Genomic DNA, 27,993 nt, shown 5'->3' with positions numbered 1-27,993 from the left:
AGTTTTTAATAAAGGTTTTTATAAAACTTAAAAAATTAAACTACATCTAAAAATTTACAGTTTGATAGTGAAGAGTGGGTTCGTGTTTTGGATATGGCTGACTTGTTTCCCAGCTCCAGATATGGGTTCTTTTCCACTGAGTGGACCAATTACCCAAATCAAGAGCAGTTGGTTTCCCACCATGGCTGTGTGTCACTATTGTACTTGTGTGAGCATCACGTCAGGTTGTTCACTGCTGAGTAGCTTAGAGCATGAGTTGCTTGGTATCATTACAATGGTGAAGGAGATAGACACAGAGAACATTCAACTCCTACCAAACCAGATATCCAAAGACAAAATGGCACCCAAGACCTCATCACTAAAGTAGACCCCAAAAGAACCCAAAATGGATCAGGGAAGTTTGAGGAAGAGGGAGCAGAAAGATTGTCAGAGCCACAAGTTGTTTCATTATGCACAGACACATTGCCTCTTACCCACAACTTATGGCTAACAATGCACGACCCATGTTACCCAATGAGGAGGGTTCCTGTGGAGGGAGGAGTACAGGGAGGAGGCTAACAATGGTACCAATATGACTGTATACACACTGTGTACATAACTAATAAAAAAATAAAATTAAAAAGTTACAGATTTTTAACACTGTAACAGACATGCAAATGTAAAACACAAAAGCCATCCCATCATGAAAATAAAACTCCTACAACACAGTAGGTGTTGTAGGCAGGCTGTCATTGCTGGTAGAAATCACCCAATCAAGGACAGCTTGTGGGTAAAAGAGGTTTATTATGGCTTACAGACTTGAGGGGAAGCTCCATGATGGCAGGGGAAAATGAAAGCATGAACAAAGGGTGGACATCACCCCCTGTCCATCACCAGGTAGACAACAGGAACATGAGAGTGTGCCTAACACTAGCATTGGGAAACAGGCTATAACACCCATAAGCCCACCCCCAACAATACATTGCCTCCAGGAGATTTAAAAAAGAAATCTCCATCAGTTGGGAACCTAGCATCCAGAACACCTAAGTTTATAGGGGACACATGAATCAAACCACCACAGTAGGTAACCACACAGGAGGAAATAAGCCACTGTCAAGGTGCCAAGTGCTACTTTTGGAGACAAAAAAGGAAAAATTAAAACAAATGAAAAAAAATGCCTCTCTTTTTTTTACCTCAAATTATCACTTTTGGGTGAATAAGATATGCCTAACAATTAGGGAAGCCACTCAAATATCTAATTCATTACTTTGAGACCACCTCTTTAAAAATTTCTCTAAAAACAAAATGAAAAAAATTCTATGTAAGATAATGGAGAGGTTGTACATATAAAACTTCCATCTAAATATTTACATTATAGCCATTGTGGAATTTAGTGTGGAGGTTCCTGAGACAGCTAAAAATAGATTTACCGTATGACACAGATATAACACTCTTAGGCATATGTCCTAAGGACTTGTCTCACTAACTTAGAGATACTTGCTTAACCATGTTTATTTCTGCTCTATTAACAATAGCTAGAGAATGAAACTAGCCTAGATGTCCCTCAACTGATGAGTGGAGAATGAAGATGTGGCACATTTATACAATGGAGTTCTACTCAGCAGTAAAGAAAATGAAATTATGAAAATTTCAGGATTAAAGGATGGATCTGGAAAGGATAATACTTAGTGAGGTAACCAAGCCCAGAAAGCCCAATGTTGCATGTTCTCTCTTATATGTGGATCCTAGCTATAAATGGTTGGATTTCTATGTGAGTTCAAATAAAACTCAGTAGCAGAGATCAGTAGCTAGAAAGGGGATATAAAGGGAATAGAAAGGTAGGGAAATGGGGACTTAATAAGATGGCATTATATATATGTATGTAGAATAACATATTAATGGGGATAGAAAGGCCTAAGTTAGGTGAGGGGAAGACACTGAGTAAAGGAAAGGTAGGGGGAGGGTTAATCAAGACCTAAGGGAGTATGAAGACATCATATGGAAACCTACATTTTGGACAATGGAACATCGAGAAGCCAAAGACTGTTACTAAAATATTTTCAGTGCTAGGGATAGGAATACCTTCCAGTGAGTTGTTGGCCAGGGAGACCCTGATGCCCCAAAAACATTACAGGCAACTGCCGAGGATCTTTGTTTCCCATCAGAAATAGATGGTAAGACCCTTTTGTTGAAGAGTCCATATACTTGGGCTGCAAGATCACTAAGAAATCCTTCTGAAGCTGAGCTGAAAACCTCCTCCATGTATACCAGCTGACAGAAAACTGGAAAAAGCTATGCTGCATGCAGTTCAATGGCAGAAAGAAAAATCACCAGTGGAACTACTCAGCAGTGGATATTGCAAGCCTTATATTTGGCCAGCCGGGCCAAATGAGCCAATGGGTGCAATAGTGGCATGCTTGTTATTGGGGAAATCAATACTCTCTAATTGGACTAGAGGCCCACTCCATGGGAGGGAATACATGCCTGACACTGAAAATCTATGACAGGGTTAGTTATGAGCCCTAGGGGTGTAACTTCTGCTAGTATTTGACGGAACATATAGAATATGCTCACAAAACTGCCTGATAAGCATTCCTCTTAATGCCCATACATTAGTGCTACACTTACAATTGGTTAGAGAAGCTTCTCTTTTCAGATGGCAGTGACCTTGAGATGACTCAGAAGGTACCATGGTACTGGGAAGAAGTGATAGAGGAGTGCTTAGCATGGAAATATCTCTATCACACCTTCTGAGGCTCAGGGTCCTTTGCGGAAGAGGTTGTTGGAAGAATGTAAGACCAAAGGAAGGGTTGGATTTCTTGAACACACTCCTCCAGATACAAAATGACTGGATATTCATGACTTCATGGTGCTTGACACTACCTACACAGTACCATCATAATAGGAAGAAAAGAGGATGACATCAAAATAAAAGAAAGACTGATTGAAAGGGGGAAGGGGTATAATGAAGGGTAGAGATGCGAAGGGGTAAGTAGGGGGAGGGTGGGAATTACCATGGGTTATTGTTTATAATTATGAAAGTTCTCAATAAAAGTAAATGAAAATGAAAAAAAATTCATTATGTTTATACTCATAGATTTGTCTTTCTCTCACTTTTTATCAGAAAAGCTTGTTTTTGCAGATGGTGGTGACAACTGGAGAGACTCAAAACTCATCAAAGTCCTGAGAATAAATGGCTGTTGAGTGCTCAGCACTAAGTGAGATACTTATATCACATCTTCCAAGGCTCAGCAAACATCACAGAAGAGGAGTTAAAAAGAATGTAAAAGCTGGATAATGAACACAAATGCTTTGAAACACTGTCTCTATGACATGAAGTGGCCGTTATATTCAACAATTCACAGCCTTTGGGTTTACCTGCACTGACCTGCACATTATTTGGCTCATCAACATTTTGACATGGGTGATGGGGAGGGAAAATTAAAAATAGAAGAGAAGGGATAGAATGGAGGGACAACAGAGCTTGAGGGGGACAAAAGAAGGTAATGGAAACGTATTATGATCAAAATACATTTTTGAAATGTATGATAATTGTCAATAAATGTTAAAGCCCAGTTCTTAAGATAATAAAAATCCATTTTCAATACAAGACAATGAAATTTGCACAGTAAAATAATATGAAGTAAGTAGAGTTTATGCAAGAACATTGTAAGAATATAAGATATTCCAAAGGGAAACATTCTATTAGAAGAAATGTTAGAAAGTTGCATTCACATATAAAACAGTAAAAAATATGAACCAGTATTTTCATCACATTATTTTTTTCCTAACAATATTGACTACTTCACTACCCAGAGCTTTGCCAGTGACATTTTGAAATCTTATATGCTACTACATTTATTTTAGTCATGCTTGTAAATAATCATGTGTCTTTCAGCCTTCAAAACCTAGGGGTCCCAGCTGAAACTAATAATAATTGGCGAAACAAGCAAGGGTGCTGTTTTCTTGGTGAACCTGGTACCAGCACAAGGGTGAAGTAGATAGACACAGAGAACACTCAATTCCTACCAAACCAGATACCCAGAGACACAGAGGCTCCGAAGAACTCATCACTGAAGCAAACTTAAAATGAAACCAACATGGTTCAAGGAAATTTGTGGGAGAGGGAGGAAAAAATGTCAGAGCCACACGCTTGGGTCATGATACACAGAGACATTGCCTCCTACTCATAACTGATGTCCAACCCCACAATGCATGTCATATTCCACAACAAGGAGGGTCCCTGTGGAAGGGGGCAGTAAGGGGAGAGGCTAACAATGGTATCAAATTGACTGTATTCACAACAAAACTAAAAAAAAAAAAAAAAAACTAGAACAATGCCTTTGTCTCATTTTTCTCCTGCAGCATTTATATAATGGTACCAAACTTCATTTCCAAAACCCAAAGAACAGAATCAGCATTATCCACTTATAAATATGATAAACACTGCTATTTGCTTTTAAGGCAGGCCTATTTGAGGCAAGTCATGAAGTAGGTTATTTGTTTATCTAGAATCCATGGTGTAGGCCCTCTTACTTACACGAGGAATATTAGCTCCTTGTTATTTTTTTCTCCTCTTTCTTTTATAATATGAGCTCAGATACTTCATTCAGACTAAACTCCATTGATTAAGGTCAAGTTGATGATTGCTGACTGTGGAGGCATATTTTGTAGACTAGAGAACAATTCCTTAAATCAATAGAATACTTATATGCTAGTTGAAAGATGTAGTATGAGATGGAGAAGAAATGTTTGACCCTTCTTGGTACAAATAATTGTGGTACATATAGATTATCTCTCATATATATGTGTGTGTGTGTGTGTGTGTGTTTGTGTGTATACATATATATATATATATATATATATATATATATATATATATATATGTATGTATGTATGTATGTATACATATATATATTGTCACCTGATAAATATATTCTACAAGCTGGGTGATGCAAAAAACAAAACAAACTATAAAAAAAACCCTAATACCAAGGCTCATGTAATAACATATATTTACTTTAGTGTAAAAGTATTTCAGAGTTAGAAACAACTGTATAAAAGGCAGGATGGTATAACATATAAGAAATTACCATAAAAGGTCTATATTGGAAAATGATAACCTATAAATGGTTATGTAGAAACAGTAATGGTGTATTTCTCTTTTACTTGAAAATACAGTTTTCAATTTGAAATATAGAGTTGTTGTGAATAATTATTTTAGCATCAGTGGATCACCAAGTATAATTTTACATATAGTATTTATGGTACTAAAAATCTTCTGAATTTTCCTATTTGGTTAATATATTTTCTTTATTGGATTTTTTTTTTTTTTTTTTTTTTACTCCTTGGCATTTTCCTCTTGCTTGTTTCAGATGTCTGGATTATTTCTGACCTCAGTGGTAGCTCTTTGTAGCATATCTATATTATCAGCTCACCGTCCCACTGTGGTTCTTTTAAAATTACTTGTAATAAAACAGTACATTGCAAGGAAACCATAATTATGTACTAATTAAACATTGCATCCTCTTCAAAAGATATGAGAAGAGCCCTACTGTGGATGGTACTGTGCTTAGCTTGAATCATGCTTGCCTTTGCTACTGGTAGATTTTATGTTTAGAATCTTAGCATTAAAAGACACCTTGAGGGCTGGAGAGATGGCTTAGTGGTTAAGCGCTTGCCTGTGAAGCCAAAGGACCCCGATTCAAGGCTCGATTCCCCAGCACCCACGTTAGCCAGATGCACAAGGGGGCACATGCGTCTGGAGTTCGTTTGCAGTGGCTGGAGGCCCTGGCGTGCCCATTCTCTCTCACTCTCTCTCTCTCTCTCTGCCTCTTTCTCTGTCTGTCAATTTCAAATAAATAAATAAACATAAAACAAAAACATTTAAAAAAAGATTGCTTAAAAAAAGGCACCTTGAATATGGTCAGGTTCTAAGACAATATACTGGAAAATTACCACTGGTCTATCAGATGACCTAGATTCAGTTTAGTTCTAAGGCATACCATCGGAGTCACAGTTTCCACTCCTATAAAATAAGGGTTTAGGACTATTTACTAGCATTCAAAAGCTGCTCTTCATGCTGAGTTATTCTTTTTTTTTTCACTTTTCTTTTTTTTTTTTTTTTTTTTTTTTGGTTTTTCGTGGTAGGGTCTCACTCTAGCCCAAGCTGACCTGGAATTCACTATGGAGTCTCAGGGTGGCCTTGAACTCATGGCGATCCTTCTACCTCTGCCTCCTGAGTGCTGGGATTAAAGGCATGTGCCACCACGCCCGGCTCTTTTTTTCTTTTAATCAACATCTATATAACTGTTCAACAAACACTTAGCACTCATGACTCCATCATTATTTTTTGCGAATGAAAATAAGTCACTTCTTACAGCTTCACTATCCTTGTCATTTATCCTTGTAGACCTGATCTAACCAAGGCACACAGCCATGGTGGGGAACCAACTGCTCTTGATTTGGCTAACTGATCCCCTTAGTGGTATGGGACCCATAGCTGGAGCTGGGAAACAAGTCAGAACCATATCCAAACATAAGCCCACTCTCCAATATCAAACTACCATCAATCATTGGCTACAAGAGGGCCTATACCTATTAAACTCTCTATAGAAAAGTAAGGGTTATCTCATTTGTCCTGGTGCTTACTCTCCATTGGAGAATCTGCTTCTCTTTTTCAGATAGATGCAGATCATAAGGAGAGAGCCACCCCATCATACCTCAAAAGGCCCCAGGCTGAAACTTAGAAAAATTGGCAAAACAAGCAAGGGTGCTGTTTTCCTGATGAGCTGGATATCAGCACAAGGCGGAAGGAGACCAACACAGAGAAAAATCAATGCCTACCAAGTCAGAGAGACAGAGCCCTAGAGGCCCCCAACACCTCATCACTGAAGCAGACCAAAAATGAACCCAACATGGCTCAGGGAAATTTTGCGAAAGAGGGGGTGGAAAGAATGTCAGAGTCACATGTTGGGTCATGATATGCAGAAACATTTATCGTACCAATAACTGTGTACTAACCCCACAAGGCACGGCCCATATACCTCGAAAAGAGGGGCCAATGGTGAAGGGGTAGTTCACAGATGAGCCTAATAATGGTACCAAACTGACTGTATTTGCTGAATACAAAACTAATAAAATAAAAAAAAAAAAGCTTTTAAACAAATAGAAAGCGAGGATACAAGTTTTTGGCAAGAGAAACCTGAGTTTGGCATGAGAAAAAGAAGGTAAATCTCAGAAAAGGAATAAGAAAATCATTTGCTACCTATACCTTCTAAGGGCAGGGAGGGCTTTTGAGGCCTGTGACTATAATATATGGATTTTTAAATTGACCAAATAAGTATTTAGAACCATAAGTATATTCAAATATAATCATTGTAGTTCCTGGTTATAGATAAATTACTCCAAGCAACATAAATCCATCTTATTCCTCTGGAAAAGGAAGTAATAAGGATATTGGTAGAGATGATAGTGCTATCAAGGAACAATTGAAACCAAAGAATTAAAAAACTGAAAGTGAGACCTTGGCTCATTCTTAGAGACAGCCATTCTCAAATTCCAGATGAGGTTAAAAGTCCAATAATTTATGAACTCATTTGTAATTTTGAGGTATAAAAGTTTAGTGCTTAAATGGATAATTGCCTAGAATTTTCCATTTGATTCCTTCTACAGAGTTTAGAATGCTAGGATCTATATCTTCCTTGGAAAGGAAAAACAACATAAATGTTAACAAGCAGATAAAGAAACTAGTGGTAATTATTTTAAACAAACACAAGTTTTCATTCAAGAGGAAATATGTAATATTGTTTTTTTTTTCCTCAATAGGCTAAACGTTTTAGATACACACACACAGGCAATGTTTTGGCCAAATAATATGAATTTCTATGAGGTATTTCTCCCAAGCATTCATAAAGGCCCATATGAAGCCAATCATTTAAAATAAAAAGACCTTATTCCAAATACCTCATTTGCCTTCACTGTCCTTTTTTCAGCAGTTCTGTTCAAAGTTCATAAAGTAAGAATGACAGAAATGCACACTAAGAGGGGAAAATAACACTAAATACAGCTTCTCAGAATGAGCAGGATTAATCACAGTTTATAATTACATTCACAAATGATGATAATACATCATATAATTTCATTAAAATTTGAAGCACTATGGCCTTTAGAGAGACAAAACCCAGCAAAAATCCACATTAGGAAAAGATAAAAATCATTTATGTGTCAGAAATCTTAGAATGAATTTCATTTAGCTGTCTTGTATCTATTCAAAGTTTAACTCAAATTCCACAGCTTGTTGAAACAGAAATCATTCCCTCTGGACAGACTATTTCTCTATCAAAACTCTGTTTGCTACATAAAAGTAATAGCATTGTAATTCTTGATATTTGAATTATAGTTAACTTTAGCCTAGGGAACATAAGGCTAAAATTCCTGTTTTCTTTTATCAAAATTCATATAACTTTAATAAAATTATCTGAGGAAGCAGAGATTAAGTGTTGATTATTTTTATGAAAAATTAAATGCATTTTATTGATGAAAAAAATTGAAATTATATGATGAATTGAAAGATGAAAGTAGTAGTAAGCAGCAGAAGAAAGAGGACAAACTGGAAAGTATCTAAGAGAAAGAAATAAGAGTTTAAGGTGAGGTTAGTAAAGTGTAAAAGAGCAGTACTTTACAGACATTAATATGTTAACAGCACATAAAGATATTGCCTAAATTCTTCATACTGAGTAAATCTGCAGTAGGGCCTGGAGTTTGGCAGTTACAAAAATACAGCAATACATATTGTTGGTCAGTGGACCATAGACAAAGGCATGTTTACAGAAAGTCAGATTTTTAAGCTTATTAATTAGCATATAGTAATTATAAAAATAATGGGCTCACTAACCTTTTCATATCTGCATATGCTTACATGTAATATGCTTTACTGAGGAGTCTGGGGTGTTACTAATCACATCAAGGTGGTTATTTCAGATCAACCTCATTAAATTTTTATTTTAACAATATCTTGTTAAATGCATTATAGGAAGCTATGTAAAGTAAAACACCTGTCCCACTCCTTATTAGGCTGAGACTCTAGTTGGAAATGCAATATTTAATAATATATGACCACAAGATCATACAAATGATCCTGCATGCTTATATATACTCTCTGGCAACATAGTATTCAAATACTTTCTTTGAAGAACCCAAAAGCAAGTTATATGGAAGAAGCATGAGAGGACGCTGAGGATGTAAGAATAGAACATACATGGGCAATTTAATTTTATATTCTGAAACTATTTCACAGGTGACTTTTTTCCATTAATGTTAAACAAAGCAGCTTTCCTACTCCAACTCATTGAGGGGCAGGTTTTAACACTGAACAAAATGTGTGAATAGAATTTTGATAGTATATCACATTTAGCAGATGAAACTTCATAACATTTAAAAGAAGGGTATGATGAATAACATTTTAAGATAAATTGTAGCAATACCCAGAGAATAAACTGTATACAAAAATCTTTATTTAAATTGGTGGTGATTTGATTTAGGGATTCCTCAGCATCTTCATCCTTCAATTATTTTTAATATTTCATGTAAACATAATTTTATGATAGTAAAATCATATACATGAAACTTGAATGTTCCACGATCCTCAATTTCTTCATCCTTACCATAATTTTCAATATCAAAGATAGGTAGAATTCTAGTAAAATGAAATTATAGTGCCAAATTCTGAGAGCATGACACCAAATTTTATCACAAATTCAATATGTCCCATCTAACTGTACAATTCCCATTTGATTTAAGATGTCAATATTTACTTTCTGCATGTAAAATTCTTATTAAGTAAAATTAACTTACTTTTAAGCTAGCAGCATATACCTCTTGAAATGTGAATTTGAAATGAAGCTGTCAAGTTTGACCTCTCCCTACTGAACCATATTAATTTATTTTCATATGCTCTTTAATGTACTTATCCCTGGTCATTCATCTATTGAAATCTATATATCTCTCCTTTTATTGATGACTTACGGCATAAAGCACCTCATCAGAAGAGAAGTGTATTAAAAATAAAGTACCAACACATCCAACTTGATAGTGAATTGGCTACGTTTTCTGGTGGTAGAAAGATGATCTGAAACTTGAAGTAAATCTTAGGTGGGTATAATAATTCATCAAATCCTAGAGAAGGAAATCTAAGATGTATGATTTTCCCTTTTTATTAACTTACACTTCTATAAAGTTTTGAAATAAAAATTGGAAAAAAAAACAGACACATTAGATGAATTTACTAATAATTGAAGATATGAACTGACCTATACATGTAGGAATGAGAGTTCATAATGACGTAGGGATATGGATGAAGGAGATAGAGAAAATTATATAAGTGACAAATATGAATAGAGAAATGACTAAGGCAGTGATCTGTAGAATCATATATAAAGATGCAATAGAGAAATTCTTATAATTACTTATTGACAATATAAGTCTACTCAAGAAATGTACAATATGTGGAAGGAAACTACTTTTGAACACAAAGAATACAATACTATCTTTCCTTAAGTTTCTAGAGTATGAGTGTAAGAAGAGAGGGAATCAGAAAGTGAGAGGCAGGAGGGAAAAATAAGGAGGTAGGAATGGAAGGAAAATAAATACTATATGTTCTGACTTGTTCAACACTGTCTTAGTTTATTTTCTATTGCTATATATAATAGTACACATAAAGGAAAGTGCTTATGTAACTCATAATTCTGGAGGCTGAGAGGTTGAAAAACAGGGCATTTGGAAAGGGTTTCAATTCAGAGCAGAAGGTAAAAGGTCAAATGAGCAAACACGGGAGAAAAAACACAAGGGGTGGTCTCATTTTAAAACAACACATTCTCATGGTAACTAATCTAGTCCCAGGATAGTAAGAAGTCACTCATACCTTCTGAGTGACACTAATCTCTCTTAATAATCTAATCAGTCCTTGTAGGCTCCCATTCTTAATACCACCATAATGGCAAACAAATTCCACTTGAATTTTGAAGGGCACAAGCCATGTTATCTGTAAAATCAAATTTATGAATAGAAGAGCTTAAAATCTGACATTTTAATAAGCATGTAGAACAAGTATGAAATTCAGCATCTATATTTTGGGTGATAATTAAGCACCCTAAACTTCTATTAACATTATAGTCATATATTAGATGACTCATTGATTTTAGAGGCTACAGCAGATTTAAGTCATTTTTACTTGATACTTATAGAATTGCTGAATGATGATTTTAAAATAAGTGTGCTTCATATATTTTAAAGATAATGCAGAGTTAAGGCTATATTTTTTTATTTGAAGTATGTTTTGGGTGATCTTCCTATTCAACACAGACATAAAATAAAATCTATTATATATAGCATAACAATAGTGAAAAAGAGAAACATTTAGAAATCTTGCTAATCACAACCTCACATTTGGACTAATATCTTTGATTTTAAAAAAGATAATCTAGAGTTTCACTAAATTCACAACATTCTGTGACATGTAAAACCTTAGACTTTTATTTTTATTATTTGAGAGAGACAAAAGCAGAAAGATTAAGAGAGAGAAAGAGAGAATGGACACACCAGGGCCTCCAGCCACTGAAAACGAATTCCAGATGCATGTGCCACCTTGTGCATCTGGCTTATGTGAGTCCTGGGGAATTGAATCTAGGTGCTTTGGGTTTGCAGAAAAACGCCTTAACCACGAATCCATCTATCCATCCCACCTTAGACTTTAACATAGTATCTTCAACATTATAGATGTAGTATTATGGTAATTTCTTCAGCCTTAGATCATCTGAAATTCTGAGCCTTCTATAGCATTATGTAATGTATTTTTCTCTAATACATTTTCTTAAGAACAAACATTAAAGGGCCTTAATATGATTTGATCAAAATGTCCTTTTGGTATATGATTAGTACATAAACTTTTGTGTAAAGGGTTTATATAAAGGCTACTAGCATTCTTTATTGTGGTAAGAAAAGTATTATATATAAACAACACAAATTTCTTCATAAAAATAAAGTATGGTTTTCTTTCCCAGAGACTTAATAGACCATCATTTTACAAGATTTAAAACATTCAATTCCTTGGGACTTTAAAGAGGATTCTACCTTTTTACTCCTCAAGTCGAGGAGACATTTCAAATTATTTTAAGGCAAGGTACCATTTAAATGGAGTTATGTCTACCTATCACTCAGAAAAGCAAAATTGTGAAATGGATGGGCTTTCAAGGCATCTTATATATGTTAGCTCTCCTTTTCATTTTCCCTCTTTGTCAGGCTTATCTTTATTTTACACGCAAACTTGTTCTGTGATATTTTCCTGTCTCCTTGTAAACTTCACATTCTATTCCTTGAATAGATTTTCTTTTTGTCCTGCCAGCTTTTTGCATATAGCAGTTCAGACATAGAAGGCCTCTTTAGTTCCTATTATTTTTATTGGTGGATGACTGACAGAATTCTTAGGGCCCGATTGAAGGACCTTTAATGCTTTGCATTTCTATTTTATGCTGTTTCCTGCTTGTACTCATTCAATTTCACACAGCTCTTGCTGCAATCTTCCCAAATTCGTTCTGCAGAAACTCATCACTTTTATTTTTACCCCTTTGCTTCTACTTTGTTCCCAATTACTAACCCAACTAGATTCTGATTTCTGTTCACTTCAAGAATACTCTCACTTTACACATCATCTTTCACTCTTTTGATATGCAAACCTGCGTATGAACTGCTTTTGCTTTTTCTCCCCCGAGTTTACCTACTGTGTAATAACAGGCCTTTTGCTATGTCCTTGTTACATTGCTGAATGCATCCATCTATTAATATACTACATCTAGAACTTTATTCATCAATTGTCACTTTAAAGAAATGCCTATATTACCAATAAAGCTTATTTTTCTTAGCATCAATGCCCACACAATACCTTTGTTTTAGCTTTCCCTATTAGGAAGTAGTTATTTAAGAATTACTGAGTTGTTTGTTTTTTATTTGGATATTAACCATGTCATCTCTCTTTGGTTAGAATGTTTTGTGTATAAACGTAAAAATTTAGATAGAATAGTCACATCTTAATGGTGAAACATGTTAAGTATCCAGAATACCAGGCTTCTCATCTGGATATGTATTTTATTTAATAAATAAAGTAAAAACAACCATTTCCTTTGTAATTTATTGCAATGACTATACAAAAGAGCATAAAAACAATTACTCAAATACCTATTCATAGAGTAGACCAAATAGATCATGTCTAGAGTCCTAGAGATTAGATATACTCATCTGAATGGTACGAGAGTTCTGCTTATGTCAGAGTAGACAACAATGATAGGGAATATAATTACATACGCAGGTGACACCATGAAAATTGTTAGTGTAACCTTGCAGCAGCAGATCACTCAGTAGTTCCAGAGATTGATAAATAAAGGATAAAAAGGCAAAATCAACAAAAAAGGGAAATTAGATATTTATGTTTGGATATAAGAAAAGGATTTGACGACAAGGAATAAGCAAAAGGCAGTATAGAAATTAGCTGTCTAGTGACTGGGGAGATAATCCGGTGTATATAATGATTGCCTCCCAAGCATAAAGACAAGTTCAATCACTAGTACCCATGTAAAATAAACAGGCATGGTGGCTTGTATGTACAATCCAAGTGGTAAATAGGCAGAGAAAGGAGGATACCTGGAGCTTACTGGCCATTGGTGAGATTTAGGCCATTGAGAAACTGTCTCAAAAAGCGTGAGTGGTGTTCCTGAGGATTACACACAGGTTTGTTGATTGTCCTCAACATGCATGCATTCACATGCACACACATATGTAAACATACATACACACATATGTGTCACAAACATATACACATACATATTCCACCTACACATAGCACACAAAAAATTAAAAAGTTAAAAACAACTGGCTGTTTCCTGTGTTTAGGAAATCAAATGGATGGATGAATCCTACTAGTTAAAACAACCTATTTGTGGGTGAGCATTAAGGTTGTATGTGCTTATCTTGTAGCTTCAATTCAGTTCTTACATTTAGTAACTAGAATTTAATTATAATCAGCATGTTATAGACCTTGCATAACATGTTGAAATATAACAGGCATCATTTAAATATAACTTTTGATATTTAGAATTTTGAAGATATCAGATATTAAACCTCCTTGAAAATGTTCCAAAGATTTCTTTATTCAAATGCTTCTTTATTGACATTTTTTTCACTTCCATCAATGCATACATTGACTATATGAGAAAAGAGCCATGGTGAATGAAGAAATCATAATGCAAGATTTAGACACTAATAAAATGCAAAAATTGATACTAATAATGATGCTGGTAACCCAATGATGACATAATAGTACTTTCAGACTCACAGAAAGCAAACAAGCCCTAAATTGCCAAGGATATCATCACCTAATACATATCTTTATGTTTTCCCAAGTGTACTAGAATTCTCTATTACCACTAAATTGATAGTAATGACCTATTAAAGTATTTAGAGATGGTTGCTCACATACTCTCACTGCTGAGCATTCCTGCTTTTCCAAGTTCTGTCTCAAAAGGCATAGCTTCCTTTTTTTCCTTTTCTTTGGATGCTAACTGAAAACCTAAAAATGCTTACTTGACACTGTAAGGCTTTTCTACTTTTATATTTCCAACCCCAAGTCCTTAAACTACAACCTCCTCTAACTTCTGGGGACCTTTCTGACACTCTCAGGATTCTTTTTCTATATATTTTCATTAATACAACTGACATTTTCCAGCTCTCACAAGTATTTAAAGGCAAAAAAAAATGAAAAGTAGATTTCTAACTGCAATCTCATTACAGTCATAGATATACTTCCTCTGGAGTTTGGTCTAGAAGTAATAATGATTATCTTGATAAGAGAACATATTCTATGTGTAAGGCATATCAAAATAAAACATACTCATCTATAATGTGGTAGGGACCAAATTTATATGAGGTATATGAGAAACAATTTAATCTTAACTTTAGCATAAGGACTCAATAAGTTTATTAGGGTTATTTATAAGACATGGAAGTAGAGTTAGTTATAGGAAGATAGCTGATCCAAAGACAGCTGTAATACTGAAAAATTCCATCCTAATATTGTGACAACTAACAAAGAGTCATCAGGGCAGAGTCCCATATCACTCAACCTTCTATCCTCTAGAAATTATAGTACCCTCAAGACTACATTTTATATGTATAGTTGACAGAAATTTATTTGTAATATATTTATATTTTGTTTTTAATACTTACTTAATAAATAACATTTTAGACTAGGTAGATCATAAGTATTCAATAGCTACATGTAAGCAGTTGCTGCTATATTAAACAGTAAATTTCCTGAAAATTCCCTTCACACTTAGTTTAAAATCTGTAACTCACAAAAACACACGTGAACTGATTCTTATTATCACCTGTCCTTTGGCCCAATATTCAGTCTTAGTGGTTAATCTTTCCCTCCAGTTTGCCAAGATTTTTCCACCTTATATCTTTTGTCTTTAATGTTTTATCTTCAAATGATAGGTCTTCCTGAAAAACACATTAGTCTCTATCTGATATAATTCATGTATCAGCTTATACTCTATTCATTGTTTCATTTTCAATGGTTATCATTATCTGATATTTTCTCATTTATTAGTTTTGTCCCTTTTCTTATAGTATATATCAAACATTTATTTGATCTAAAAGACCTTGTTTACTTTTAAAAACATTGGTGTACATGTGTGTTCATATATGTTCATGCTTATGGGTGTTTGTGTGTTTGTGTATGAGTGGGTACACATTCCACAGAACACATGTGGGGGTTAAAGGACAACTTTCAGGTCTGTCCTTGCATTTTCAAACTCAATTTAAAGTACGTCTTCTCTCTGGATTCCAGTTCTCTAGTGGCTGTTCTTTGCTGCACTCCCATGAACTTCTAGAAATTCTATCTCCACATCCCATCTCATTGTCAGTGTTAACATGCTGAAATTGTAGTAGCCCACTATAGCTTCTACCTGTTATTACAATGGAATCTGGGGATCAAACTCAGTTTCTCCGGCTTCAGTGGTAGTGCTTTATCCACTGAGTAATCTCCCTAGCCATTTTTCAAAACTATTGTAATTCTAGGAAGAAGAATAGTGTTTGCCATGGTATGTGCTTAGTTAAATTTGTTGAATGGTCAAATAAATTCATTCAGAGCATAAAATTCTTTCTATGGTGGCATTGTGATTATCTACTTAAGTGAGAAGTAAATGGGCATAGAATGATGATAAGTATGCATGATGGAATGAAAGAAAATTAAATCAATTAATATTATTTTTTAACTTTTTATTTTACTTGTGCGGGATATATATATATGTATATATATGTGTGTGTATGTATGTATGTATGTATGTAGAGAGAAAGAGAGAATACATGTGGCAGGGCCTTCATCCACTGCAAACGAACTCCAGATGCATGTGCCACCTTGTGCATCTGGCTAATGTAGGTCCTTGAACCTGGGTCCTTTGGCTTCACAGGAAAGTACCTAACCTGCTAAGCCATGTCTCCAGACCTGAATTTTTAAAATAATTGTCAAAATGTATATGGCTACCTTTGAATTTTATTACAAGTTTCAGCTTGAACAGAAGCTGGTTTTTCGAGGTAGGGTATCACTCTGGTCCAGGCTGACCTGGAATTAACTCTGTAGTCTCAGGGTGGCCTTGAACTCATGGCAATTCTCCTACCTCTGCCTCCCGAGTGCTGGGATTAAAGGCATGTGCCACCACGCCTGGCTGAAGCTTGTTTTAATCCAATGGAGTATTTTCTCAATTCTATTTATACCTACAATGTCCGGTATTCATTTCTTTATGTTACTCAATATAACTTTAATCAATGGTTACACATTCATGGCCTGTATTCTCCATGAGGATAGAGTTTATATTGTTATTTCTATCCCTTATCAAGCACAGTGTCTTGGGTGCAGCAATAATTCATTAAGTATTTGCTAGATATAGTTAAATTTATTTGACTTACATGGCCAGTAATGCTAGTAAACCTGAACCGTAATATACAGTTGTTTATTGAGTTAACTCAAGTTCTGACTGAAAATCTTCAAACTCATCATGTTTCTGGGATGACAATAGGATAGTAGAAAAAAGGCTAAAGCATAATACTATGCTTTGTAGTGACAGTGTCACTTTCCTTTACATTCCTAAATTCAGAATCTGATAGTCAGATATTCTTTTGCAGAAAATCTAAGAGAAGGTTCAAGACACTAAGAGAGTAAAAGGATGACTGTTAAGTAGAATGAATACACTTACATTAAAATATTGATTTTTTTGCAGTCTTGCTAGCCACTACAAAAATGGTGAAATGGTGCAGCCCTTTCAGAAAGAGATAAGAAGGATCAAAACCAGCTTACAGGTAGCAAAGAGGATAATCGTCTATCATATGAAGGATTGATCTTATTCAGAACGAAAGGAGACTAGCTCTGACAGATGTCAAAGCACAAAAAGTACTACTTTTTTCTATGATAAAGATAAATTGGAGCATATTTCTTCATTCTTGAGACTGTTTGCACTGCAGGACCCAGGTTGCAGAAAGAAATTACCACTAAAAGGCAAATAAATTCAGCCTGATAGTCAGTTCTTTGATTATCCCCTATCCATGATTTGTTTATGAGTATGGCTGTTTTATTAATTACATTTTAGAAAAAAGTCCATTGTTTCTATGTATGCTAATTAAAGGCACAAGTAACCTTACGCTTATGCCACATAACCAGCAGACTCTGCTCTCATTAGCATACACCTGTATAACACTAGTCTAAATTTTCATTTCTCTCTGGTTTTATATTTTTTGGTTTAGTTAATTGTCCCATTTCCTTTTGGTCATCACATCATTGTGATATGATACTTTTGACAAATATTTATTTATCATCTTCCATGTGTTAAATACCTTTCTAGTCATTGAGGACAAAATAGTAAAAAAAAAAAAAATCACAATGTCTCAGCCAATAGGAGGTTTATTATCTAATGAACAGAGGCAATATAACCAGACAATATAACCTGTGCATCATCATATAATGTCTATAACAAAAAATAAAGCAAGGTAAGAGGACAAACACTTATAGAAAAGAATTTGTTGTTCAACTGTCCATTACTGTACCAAGTACTGAGGTAGTCAACTTATAAAGAGGAAAGGTTTATTTTGGCTCACTGTTTCAATGATGCCAGACTATAACCAAATGACCCTACATTAAGGCACAGCATCATGGTCTCAGAGCATTGTAGTGCAGAGAAAAGAAAGGAAAAGGTAATGGGTGGAATTGCAATATTCCCTTCAAGGGGTCCATAATTTGACATGCCTAATGATAGGAAGACCTCCATCCAGGCCTCACATTTCATAGGTTCTACCACTTCCCAGTAGTGTCAAGTTGGTACCAAACATTTAACATACGGGCTTTGGAGGCATCTTTCCATATCTAAATTATAACAGAAGAAAACAAATAATTATTTTATATAAGAAGCTCAAGGAAAGTCTCTCTTTAAAGGTATCATCTGAGCAGAGGTGTGAAAAGAATGAAGATATAATTCATATAAATAGGTGGGGCAGGGTGTTTTAGGAAAAAATTAAAGTCATATTTTTATTATCATTTTGTTCAAGGATGAAGTTTCAAATGAGTTAGGACTATTGAAAGTGGTATTTGTAGGAGCCCTCAGCCCACTTTCTTCTTTTTTTGCTGCATGGAGTCTGAAATACCCAGACGTTGATAGTGCCCTTTAGAATGTGTTCAAGTGACATTCCAGCCAGCTGATGTATTCTATTGCACATTTTATTCCAGTCAGATTACTAGAAGAATTTGAAAGAACTTCATCTTCCTTCTAAGAGTTCATAGTCATTTCCATGGGGAAAAGCCTAAGCTCTAATAATCATTATTAATGCCTTTTTTCCAGAAACTCTTAGTACTACAAATCCTGGTACATTCCATCACTTCCTATGTATATCTTCAAAGTCCATTCCAGTCTACTCAGAGAGGTTGATGCAATTCTGAAAACTTGGTCTGGTGATGAGTTAGATATGTTTTACCAACATGAATGATGTGGATATAAGTTTGTGGATTGAATTTTGTTTTTATTCTTTGCTCATTTTACCTTTTTTGTTTGATTTTTTGTTTTTTGAGGTAGGGTCTCACTGTAGCTCGGGCTGACATGGAAATCATTGTATAGTTTCAGGTTAGCCTGGGACTCAAGGTTATCCTCCTACTTCTCCCCCCTAAGTACTGTGATTAATGGTGTGCACCACCACACTCAGCTTCATTTTTCCTTTGTTTTCAATTATCTGATTTATGAGAAATTTATTTTTTTCTTTTCAATACCCTGTTCTGCTGCTTCCTTGGCCCTTTTTGCTCAGATGCCAAAGAGTTGGGCATTGGCATGGGCCATGCAAAGACTTGTGAAAGCCTTGAAGTTCTCCTCTGTGATGGCTCAGGCTTTTGCCTTTTAATAGACGTTGTGAATGGGCATCACAGGTCCAGTCAACTGAGTAGCCAATGTGAGTTCTTCAGCAGAGCTGTCTCCTTTCTTAGGGGTGGAGGGCTTCCTGGGGAAGAGGATGAGCTTGGAGCAGTTCTCCTTCAGATGCTGCACATTGGCCTGCAGAGACTCTGTGGACTTGTTCCGCCTCCTTGCATCCACAGAGATACCAGTAGTCCGGGCCACCTTTCTGTGGATGCTGGCCACCTTGAGCTCCTCTAGGCTGAAGCCAAGGCCGGCTTGGACTTTGGTGTGGTAGCACACAGTGGGACCCCACACAATAGGCCAGATAGGCCCAGCACAGGGCGAGGGGTGAAGCACTGCACCTTTGCCTGCCCAGCCTTGTGCCTGTGGATCTTCCACCCCTACCAGTTGAACCAGGTGCTCACATATCACTGCCAGTCCTTGTGGAAGTGGGGCTTCAGGATCATGCCATTCCAGCTGGGCACCATGGTTGCCTCCTGTGTAGGAGAATGGCCCAACATTGTTCTTCCCAGAGATAGAAAAAAATGATCTCAAAGTTCATATAGAAAGGCAGAAGGCCTCAGATATCCAAGCATATCCTCAGCAAAAGAAATCCCTCTGAAGGTATCACCATACCTAATGTAAAGCTATATTACAAAGCCATAGTAATAAAAACAGCATGGTATGGGCATTAAAAACAGGAATATAGACCAATGGAATAGAACTGAGGACCAGGACATTGGGTCAAGCAACTCTAGCTACTTGATATTTGACAAAGGTCCTAACAATATAGGCTGGAAAAAAGACAGCATCTTCAACAAATGGTGCTGGACAAACTGGATAACCATATGCAGGAAATTGAAACTTGATCCACACATCACCCCATGCCCAACACTCAAGTCCACATGGATCAAAGACCTCAATATAAGACCAGAAACTTGGCTACAACTGGAAGAAAATATAGGAGGAACTTTCCATGATATAGGAATGGCAAAAGACTTCTTGTAGCACAGGATCTTAAATAGTCAATCAACAAATGGGATCACATGAAGCTGAAGAGTTTCTTCACAGACAAGCATACAATAAGCAAAGTCAATAGATTACCCACAGAATGGGAGAAAATATTTGCTGGTTTTCCAACTGACAGAGGCCTAATCTCTAGAATCTACAAAGAACTCAAAAGCCTAAACAATAAAAAGTCAATAAGCCACTGACAAGATGGAGCAAAGAGGTGGACAGGCAGTTCACATAGGAAGAAATACAAATGGCAAACATGCATTTAAGAAAATGTTTATCATCCCTAATCATCAGAGAAATGCTAATTAAAACTACTATGAGATTCCACCTTACCCCAGTAAAGATAGCAAACATCAAAAAATCAAATGAAAATAAATGCTGGCAAAGATGTGGAGAAATAGGAACCCTCATCCACTGCTGGTGGGAATGTAAGATAGTACAACCACTTTGGAAAGCAATATGGAGACTCGTCACAAAGCTGACTATGGAGTTACCAACAAACCCCTTATTCCCTTACTGGGCATGTACCCTAAAACCTTCAAGCCTCAGTCCAGAGAGATTTGCTCAACCATGTTTATAGTGGCTCAATTCATTTTTCCTTTTTATTAAGTTAAAAGTTCCTTAACTTATTCCTGGTACCACTACCACAATTTACAGAGCAAAACACTTGGTGTAATGAAAAGAAAAAAGACACATGTTCTACAGACACTATACTTCTCACGAATATGCATCTAATTGACACTACATTGCATTAATCAATAGTTCTTTTTGTAAACTGTGGCTGTGACAGTCCTATACAGGAAGGCTTACCTATTCTAGCTGCAGTAACTTTTGTGACTGTCGATCATATTTGTACAGTTCCACTCATGAATTTGGGACAATGGTCTCAAAGTAACCTGCAGCTTTTTGACAACTCCTTGCTCTCTCTCTCTCTTGATAAGAACTGTAACCCTTTTCTGCTGACTTTAATATCTTCTGCAGCTATATCCACCACTTCCACCACTAGATTCATAATCATCATATAAGAACTAACAGAGTTTCTTCCACCAACACTGCCTCCCTCCCCCTTCATGGGTCCATAATTTGACTGCAATTGTCCACTATAATTTCTAAAATTATTACATTTCCTAATCTACCATAGTTGCCACCAACAAAATTTCCTCCTTTATTGTATCTGTAATATCCAACGCCAATCATCACCGTGGTTTCCATATCCTGATTTACCACCACTGTAGCCTTCTCTACAACTATAACCAGTACCACCACCATAGCTGCCACTATCACCTCCATATCCATTATATCCACCATCACCTCCTCCACAACTCCATATACTACCACCATATCCTCCAATAGCCATCTCTTCCATAAAACTTTCCACCACAGCCAAAATTACTCCTACCACTTCCAAAGTTTCCTCGACAAACCATTATGTGCCAGCTCCACCATGATGACTTCTTTGTGATCCAGAAGACTGCATTTCTGCATTGTTTGTTTAGAAAGGAGTCTTTTCACTTCACAATTATTGTCGCTACTAATGGGATATTTCTGAACAATTCTATCAACTTTATCATGATTATCAAAGGTGACAAAAGCAATGTTTTTACTCTGCCTGTATTCCATAACCTCCATAATTTCAATCTTGCCATGCTTTTCAAAGTAGTATCTTGGATTATACCCTTCTGTGTCTTCTTTTAACACCACCAACTAAAACTTTCTTCACTGTTGTAGGGAGCCAATGCAGATGCCATTCTCGCCAGTCTTGAGGTAAATACTTCCTCATTTAGGCAGCAACCTCCCTTGAGGTTGTGCATGCGCTTGATGCACCTTGTCCTGAGCCTATCCCGTGGCTCCTGTGGGTGGGTGAGCCTATGGCAGCCAATCAACAGGCGTCCCATAGTATTCTGCCCTATAAAAGCAGCTACACTCCTGCGCCCCTCGCCCCTCGCCATCAACTTTTCTGTTAACCAAGAGGCTCTCCAATAAAGTGTGATCGAAAAGGATCCTTGTTTGCTGGTCGTGCTTTTCCTGTGGGACAGGGGGCTCGCCGCAAAGTGGTGCCGAAACCCGGGAACGCTGGGTGTTTTGTGGTCACCGGGCGAGGGGCCGAAGAGGATCCAGAACTTGACACACGGAGAGGAAGACGTCGGAGAGGAAGACGTCGGTAAGTCATCCCCAGTCATAATGTTTTTTTACTTAGATCCCTACCTGGTCCTTCTTATTTTCATTCCTGTGTGGGTTGTTGTCTTTATTGTTTGCTGTGAGTACAACATGGGCAATTCTAAAGAAAACCACATGGAATTTATTAGAAGGGGGCGAGAAATTCTCGCAAGACATCAGGATAGTGTTTCTGAGTCAGATTCAAATGGGGAGTCAAAAACTAGGCCTAGAAAAAGAAAGAAAATAAAAAAGAAGGGATTAAACAAAGAAAAAAGTTTACAAGATGAGCTCAGAGAAACAGGTAAAATCTATAATTGCCCCCCCCCCCTGAGGGGGAAAAAGGAGCCTTTAACAGGCTCTATCCTCCCATTGAGGAGCTTACACATGCAAATGTACTTGACACAGATAAGGAGGCTAGCTCCGATTCTGCAGAGGAGGAAGAAGAAGAATTATTTAAAGGGGAAGAGGAAAGACTAAAGGAGGCCACCACCTGTTATAAAAGGGAACAGACAAAGGGGCCTAAAGGCCAAGGGTGTAGTCCTTTACAGTCCCTAGAGCCTTCCGCACCCCCACCCCATAACACCCCTGGGGACACATGCCGCTTCATTAAAACAAAAACTTGGTCGCGGCTGGCCTCCGCTAGGAGGGGCTTCTATTATGGCTTCAAGAGAAAAAAAAAAAAAAAAAAGGGAAAAAAACTCCTTGGGAGCCCACACTCTCCAATATTTTCCGCAGCTGGTAGCCCGACAGGCTTGTTTGGGGCTTAAATATTGTTTAATACACTTTGCAAAGTTGCCTGACAAACTCATCATCCCCTATACTAAGGAACAGGTAGAAGTTTTGTCTGGCACTGTGGATGATTGGAGCATTCTCATGTGTGCTTTCCCAAATGTCATAGATAATCATTATCCAAAGAGCCCTATTTTGTCCTTTGTTGAAAATAATCTGGTTTACTTTCCTAAAATCACTGTTCAGGAGCCTATTACATCAGCCCCTGCCATCTTTACTGATGGCTCAAAGTCTGGTCGTGGGGCCTACTTGGTACAGGGCTCGGAGCCTATAGTAAGAATGTTTAGACCTGATTCCCCTCAAATTGTTAAATGCCTAATTGTTTTGGAGGTCTTTCAGACATTCTCTACTTCTTTTAACTTCTGCCTGGCCCCTTATCACAGGCTAATGACCTCGTGGACCTGGCCACTAGGCTCGCCATGATTTCTCTGGAAGATACAAAAGCTTCAGCTACTAAATTCCATAGATTATATCATGTTCCTGCAAACACCTTGAAAAAAAAAATTTTCTATTTCCAGAAATAAAACACGAGACATTGTAAAGTCTTGTCAATCTTGTGTCACCTTTTTACCCTCCCCACTTGTGGGCGTTAACCCTCGAGGCCTATGTCCTGGAGACCTTTGGCAAATGGATGTGACACATCTTCCAGAGTTTGGAAGATTAAAATACCTACATGTCTCAGTGGACACGTGCTCAGGTATTATTTTTGCCTCACCATTGGCAGGTGAGAAGGTCTCTCATGTAAAAACTCACTGCCTAGAGGCCTGGGCTGCTTGGGGAAAGCCACACCGCCTAAAAACTGATAATGGCCCAGCATACTCATCTGGTGGCTTTCGAGCCTTCTGTGCCCAAATGCAGGTTACACATACCACTGGCCTTCCTTACAACCCACAAGGTCAAGGTATAGTAGAAAGAGCCAATAAAAGTCTAAAAGCTCTTTTATTTAAACAAAAAGGGGATATAAAGAAAAATACAACTCCCAAGGAAAGAGTGTCTTTAGCCCTTTTTACCCTTAATTTTTTAATCTTGGATAATAATAATAAATATACAGCTGACAGGCACAGTCAACATGTGATTTAATCATCTAGTGAGATGGTGTTGTGGAAGGATGTCTTAGATAATAAATGGAAAGGACCGGATCTTGTTGTGATAAGATCCAGGGGAGCTGTTTGTGTTTTTCCACAGGGACAGGATTCCCCTCATTGGGTTCCAGCCCGGCTGGTGAGGACAGTCAAGCGATCTCCGGAGGAGGGTCCAGGAGACAGTGATGTTCATCAGGGCGGAGATGATGAAGGTCTTGTGGATAATCTTCCTCCTGTGCCTGGAATCCATAAATCAAGTGAAAGAGGAAGGGACACAAGATGAAGGGGCGTCTTGGAAGCGCCTCAATATATCTGGGGGTGTTAATGACATTGGACATGGCTGTGGGAGGAATACTTCCTTTGCCCCTGTGCTAGTGTGTGTTCATCCACCGTTTCTGTTCGTTCTTAGTAACTTCTCTTTTAGTAATTACACCAATGCTTCCTGCTATCTGTCATTTTAAGGAAGGGGTAGGAGTGGGAATGTTCCTAGTGTGCTGCCTGGGAGGATGCGTACTTTGCCTCTGGTTGGTTTGCCACTTGCGAGCCCAAACCAAGAGGGACAAGGTGGTCATTTCTCAAGCGTTTGCTGCCTTGGAAAGTGGTTCCTCCCCCCAAATTTGGCTTTAAAAGGCAAATAGCTCCCCTGGCCCTTGCACCCTCAGGGTCTCAGAGTACCCATTGCACGAGGATGGGCAGGGATCTGGTAGCTTTCATTTGACCGCCGCCTTTGCACTCTCAGGGGATCTGTCCCATTGCACTGAGGAAGGGGAGGTTGAACTTCTTCCCTTGATCGGTCAACACATCATGAGGTGCGGACCTGATCGGGAAGGTGGCTATTTTTCTGAGCTATGCCATAAGTTAATAAAAAAGGGGGAACTGTAGGGAGCCAATGCAGATGCCATTCTCGCCAGTCTTGAGGTAAATACTTCCTCATTTAGGCAGCAACCTCCCTTGAGGTTGTGCATGCGCTTGATGCACCTTGTCCTGAGCCTATCCCGTGGCTCCTGTGGGTGGGTGAGCCTATGGCAGCCAATCAACAGGCGTCCCATAGTATTCTGCCCTATAAAAGCAGCTACACTCCTGCGCCCCTCGCCCCTCGCCATCAACTTTTCTGTTAACCAAGAGGCTCTCCAATAAAGTGTGATCGAAAAGGATCCTTGTTTGCTGGTCGTGCTTTTCCTGTGGGACAGGGGGCTCGCCGCACACTGTTATAAACAGCTCTCTTTGGTTCCACTCCATACCCATTACCCTTGTCTAGCTAAGCACACACTGCTGCATCCACCTCTTCAACATATGAGCAAGTTACAAAACAAACCTCTTGGAACATTCTGTTTGGTAGTCTCTCATCATAATTTTTGAGTGCATTCCATTTTTTAAAAATGTTCTCTCAAAGGGCCAAAGGGTCATCTGTAATTTCAAAGCTCAGATCATCCATAAAGTGCTTCCTCAACTGCTGTGGTTACTTGGATCCTGCCTCCTCATTCCCTGTCCTCAGGGGACAGAGATAACAGACAGAAGTGACCAGTCAGCAGTTTTAGCTCCATTTAGAGACCAGACTTGCCCTCATTTTACCTCCTTTTTGCAGTGTAATTTACAAAGATCAAAATGAACAGTACATGGTTCATTTCTAAAAATGTATTAATCTGTATATACTACAATATAATCAAGACAAATGATATTCCTGCATCCCAGAAAATTTTAAAATATTTTATATATTTATTTGGAAAAGAGAGAGAATGAGTACCCTGTGGTCTCCAGCCACTGCATACTAAATCCACACAAATGTGTTATTTTGTGTGTATGGCTTTAGGTAGGTACTGTAGAATCAAATCAGGCTGACAGCCTTTGCAAAAGAGCACCTTTATCTTGGGCCACCTCTCCAGCCCCCACAGTTTAGTTTTGCCTATATCTGATCTATATATAAATGTATTTCTGCAGTATATGTCTATACTTTGCTTGATTCATTATGTTTATGAAATTAATTATGTTATATATAAAATCATGTCTCATATGTATATGTGTGTGTGTGGTTTTCTATTGTATAAATATACGCAGTTTATTTGTTGACAAAAATTAGGATCATTTCAAATTTTGGCAACTATAAATGAAGCAGATATGAATGTTCACAAATAAGTATTTCTGTGGACATATGCTTTCATTTATAGAGTAGATAATATTGGGTCACAGGATCAGAAAAGAGAGTTTTAATATAAATATAGTTTCATCTCTGAAACTAAAATTCCTGTTGGTAGTTACAGTTATTCTAAGTGGGTTCTGATAGCCTTAAAGCTAGCTTGAAACACTTTTGTATAAGGCACTATAGACGAGTGCTTAAAAGCAAGTTCTCTAGATTCTAAATGCCTACATTTCTATTCTGGTTCTATTATGTAATCACTGTGAGACTATGAACATTTAATTATTTAAAAACATTATTTAATGTTTGGTAACTTTGGGTTCCTTTGTGAAATACATTTGTCTTAAAGAGGTGTGTAGCGAGTATTCAATTAGATATTCTCTACTATAGTAGTTAGTATGGTAACTGGCACTACTTAAAATTCCAATAAATGTTGACTAGGGATTGAAAGAACTTAAGTTTTATCTACACTTCCTTGAAAGTTTCAATAAATACAATACTAAAATGAAAAAACAATATACCAAAAATATACAATTGAAACACAATGAAAGACCAAAGCCTGACCTTAATAGAAAACAAAATCAAACTCATCTTTCTTGAATAGTAGTACACAACCAAAGATTTTATAGCTATTTGCCTTCACTATTTAGACAAACTTGCCTACAGAAACACTGTTTAGTAACATTAACTTTCATATACAAGCTTCATATGTTCTTTCTACTTTGCAAGTAAATTACTGACATTCATAGAAGTACCAATAATAATGGCTGAATGTGCAAAATATTGTGAGGATCAATTAAACAGTATCTGTAGAGATAATTCATATCAGATACATGCATGAAGATATATAAACTATAAGACATATCTATATGTAATATAAATATATTTTAAGTATATATTTACTTATTAATTCCAATGAAAGTCAATTTCCTTGCTCTCCTTGATGAGTACAGTTTGTTTTTGCCTTTGTTTTTGTTTTTTTTTGGAGGTACAGTTTTACTGTAGTCCAGGCTGAACTGGAATTCACCTGTGTATAGTCTTAGGGTGGTCTCAAAGTCATGATGATCCACTTACCTCTGCCTCCTGAATACTGGGATTAAAGGTGTGTGCTACCACGCTGAGCTCTTAGTACAATTTTGATCAGAAGTCATTAGGCAATACACTAGCAAATGTGCAAATATCAGGGGAACATTCCTCTCCTTACAAGTAGCTCCATTCCCTTCACAATGGCAAGGTAGTCTATGATTTCCTAACTGCCATTCATTTTAAGTCACAGTGCAAAACTGGTAAGAGTGACTTCTGATTTTTTTTTTACACACACACACAAAAGTTGAATACTGATATAGTTGAGGGCTCT

General features: G+C 37.0%; 1 protein-coding gene and 1 pseudogene across 1 annotated transcript in view; both read right to left on the bottom strand.

Moving 5' to 3' along the window:
* The window catches only part of Il1rapl2 (interleukin 1 receptor accessory protein like 2), a 1,146,491-nt gene that overhangs the window by 702,437 nt on the left and 416,061 nt on the right, over positions 1 to 27,993 (bottom strand). The gene's annotated exons all lie outside the window — the stretch shown is intronic.
* On the bottom strand, positions 19,305 to 19,945 carry LOC105944040 (annotated as a pseudogene).

This window comes from Jaculus jaculus, chromosome X (genome assembly GCF_020740685.1).
Source record: "Jaculus jaculus isolate mJacJac1 chromosome X, mJacJac1.mat.Y.cur, whole genome shotgun sequence".
Classification (NCBI taxonomy): Eukaryota; Metazoa; Chordata; class Mammalia; order Rodentia; family Dipodidae; genus Jaculus; species Jaculus jaculus.
This window is presented reverse-complemented; position numbering and strand designations above follow the sequence as displayed.